This window comes from Dipodomys ordii, unplaced genomic scaffold (genome assembly GCF_000151885.1).
Source record: "Dipodomys ordii isolate 6190 unplaced genomic scaffold, Dord_2.0 Scaffold2, whole genome shotgun sequence".
Taxonomy (NCBI): domain Eukaryota; kingdom Metazoa; phylum Chordata; class Mammalia; order Rodentia; family Heteromyidae; genus Dipodomys; species Dipodomys ordii.
Window position 1 is genome coordinate 1,611,936 of NW_012267218.1, and position 3,649 is coordinate 1,615,584.

Sequence of the window (3,649 nt, forward strand, 5' to 3'; positions counted from 1 at the left end):
AAAAAAAAAAAAAAAAAGAAGAGTCTCAAGGACTTTCCTGCCAAGACTGGCTTTGAACCTTGATCCTCAGATCTCAGACTCCTGAGGAGCTAGGATTATAGGCATGAACCAGCAGCACGCTGGCACAATTACCAATTTCTATATGTTAAAAATCAATCAATCTAGAAAACAACTCATTTTACCATACATCAAAAATAACAGATTTAGAAGTAGACACTGGTGGTTCATGCCTGTAATCCTAGCTATTCAGGAGGCTGAGATCTGAGGATCAAGGTTCAAAGCCAGTCCAGGCAGGAGTCTGTGAGACTGTTATTTCCAATTAGCTAGCAAAAAGGCAGAAGTTGAGCTGTGGCTCAAGTGGTAGAACACCAGCCTTGAGCAAAAAAGTTAAGGAACAGCACCCAGGCCCTGAGGAGTCTGTGAGACTGTTATTTCCAATTAGCTAGCAAAAAGGCAGAAGTTGAGCTGTGGCTCAAGTGGTAGAACACCAGCCTTGAGCAAAAAAGCTAAGGAACAGCACCCAGGCCCTGAATTCACACACACGCACACGCACACACGCACGCACGCACGCGCACACACACACACACACACACACACACACATACACGGCAGCACTACTGACTCATCCATAAATTCAGCCCTACCAAAATTCCAAGGCTTCTTGTTCAGCTGCAATTTTATTTATTTATTTATTATTTTGTCAGTCATGGGACCTGAATCTGGGCCTGGGCGCTGTCCCTCAGCTCTTCAGCTCAAGGCTAGAACTCTACCCACATGAGCCACAGTGCCACTTGAGGTTTTTTCTGTTTATGTGGTGCTGAGGAATCGAACCCAGGGCATCATGGCATGCAAGGCCAAGCACTCTATCACTAAGCAACCTTCCCAGCTCCTCAGCTGCTATTTTTTTGAGAAATTAACAAATATTTCCTAAAATTCATGTGGAAATGTAAACAATCCAATACCTAAAGCAATCAAAAAGAAAGTTCCCATTTCTCAACCTCAAAATTTCCCACAAGATTCTGTAGTATAGCACAATATTGCTCCAGAACACGCATCAATCAATGGAAGAAACTGCTGAAGCCCACCCCTCACAGTCAAGTAATTTTCAAGGACAGACAAGGCACCAAGACAATCCAAGATGACTGAGGATTCACATGCAAAAGGCTAAGGAGGAACTTTATCTAGCACTATCAAAGTAAAGTAAATATGAAATATACCTGCCTGCAATCCTAACCACTCAGGAGGTTGAGATCTGAGAATCATAGTTCAAAGCACTGTCCATGCATAAAAGTCCACTCCGAAAAAGCTGGAAGTGGCTCACACCTGTAATCCTAGCTATTCAGGAAGCTGAGATCTTAGGATCATGATTCAAAGCCAGCCCAGATAGAAAAGTCATTAAGACTCTTATCTCCAATAAATTACTCAGAAAAATCTGGAAATGGTGCTGTGGCTCAAGTGGCAGAGTGCTAACCTTGAGCACAGAGGGACTCAGGGACAGAGCCCAGGCTCTGAATTTCAAGCCCCATGACCAGAAAAAACAAAACAAAAAACCCAAAAAACCCTAAACCTCTTCAAGAAAGCAGCTGTTTACTTTATCACATTTTCTTCGATATGATACATAAAGCACAAAGAAAAAATACAGAAAACAGATTTGCATCAAAATAAAACTGTGGCTGGGCACTGGTGGCTCACGCCTGTCATCCTAGCTACTCAGCAGGCTGAGATCTGAGGAACTCGGTTCAAAGCCAGCCCAGGCAGGAAAGACTCTAATCTCCAATAAACCACTAGAACACCGGAAGTGGCACTATGGCTCAAGCAGTAGACTGCTTGCCTTGAGCTGAGGGTCAGCGCCCAGGCCCAGAGTTCAAGTCCCACGACCAACAAAAAAAAAAAAAAGAAAGAAAGAAAGAAAACTGTGCATGATAGGGCTTGGACTTTACCAATGAACTGTACAGACAACTTACAGAACAAGAGAAAACAGCTACAGGATGTCTATCTAATGAGTCTAGTATCCCAGTGTGCAAACTTTTCAAATAGAATTAACAGTGGGCTGGGCGCTGCTGGTTCACACCTATAATCCTAGCTAGTCAGGAGGATTGCAGTTCAAAGCCAGCTAGGGCAGGAAAGGCTGTTTATCTCCAATAAACCACTCAGAAAATCGGAAATAGGGCTGAGGCTCAAGCACTAGCCTTGAGCCAGAACGCTCAAGAACAGCACCCTAAGTTCAAGTCCCACCACTGACACAAAAAAGAAGAGGGAAGGTGTTTGGCCCAACTTTCACTTGCACCACAAGCACAGACCCAAGCAGTCCTGAGGCTCCAGCACAAGCCAGGCCAGGGCTGGGAGAACTCACAGGACCTGTGCAGATGGCAAGTCAGCCGCTCAGCTGCACTGGGCTCAGTCTCAGCTCAACCTTTTATTTCAGTGTGGGGAGGAGCACTGTAGCTTGCTAGGTGCTCTGCCACTCCGCCATGCCTACAGCCCAGGTTTTCCCTGGCTCATTTGCAGGTAGGGCCTTGCCTCCTACCTGGGTGTGCACCTGTACCATGCCTGGCTGGCCACTGCCATTCTGGGGGCAACAGAAGCGCCGCATGCACGGCTTCCTTCCATTGAGATGGAGTCTCATGGACGTTTCTGTGAATAAGGAGCCGCCACTCTCAGCCTGGCTTGTGGTTCAGAATGGCAGGAGCGAGCTGCTGGGTGGCGGCTGAGAAGAGGCCTCTAGGACTGGCCTTGAACCGTGGCTCGCTCTCTCTTCTCAGCCTCCTTGTAGCTAGGCGCGGCCACTGGTGCCTGGTAGCTCTGCTTCCTGCTGGCAGCTGAGGGCTGGCCATCTGTCCTCAGAGTACTCAAGGAGACAATGCAGACAGGCAGAGGAAGTGTGTGTCCATGCTCACTCCCAACTCACACACAGCAGTGTCAGGCGATCGTGACCCACAGCTCTAGCCAAATACCACAATAGCATCTAGAAGGTTCTTCTGAGGCTCTCCCTGAGGGCCAGAGGCCAGGAACCCCACTTCTGTGCTGGCTCCTCCCAGGGTGTAACCCTGGCATCTAGGGTGTGGTCAACCCGTGCTGGCATGCTAGGCCCCAGAGATGGGCAGGGCTCAGTGACGGGAGGGTAACAAGGGACATCAGCCATCCCTTGATGACAGATACGGGGGGAGGGGATAGGTGGAGGCACAAGTAAGAGGACACAGAAGCGGAGACGGGGCAGCAAGGGGTGAATGGAGGGCCCAGGGCAGCAAAGGGTGAATGGATGGAGGGCCCAGGGCAGCAAGGGGTGAATGAATGGAGGGCCCAGGGCAGCAAGGGGTGAATGAATGGAGGGCCCAGGGCAGCAGCAGCTCTGGGCTGCAGTGGCGGTCGGGGTCTTGGCTAGCCTTGGGGGAGGAGGGGTGGCCGCCAGCCAGCCCCCCGTGGCACCTCCAGGCCTTTCCTGGCCACTGGAAGAGCTGAAGCAGGAAAAACTGCCCCCAGCCGCCGCCACTGGAGGAGCAGGGTGGGCTTGGAACTAATCTCCCCACAAACCCGTTCCCTTCCGGGCGCGACACCACCACAGCAGAGCCCCAGGAGGAGGCTCTGAGCCCCGGTGCTAAGCAGAGACACAAGGCCTGGTCATCTGGCCCTGAGTGTGGGCAGCAACCTC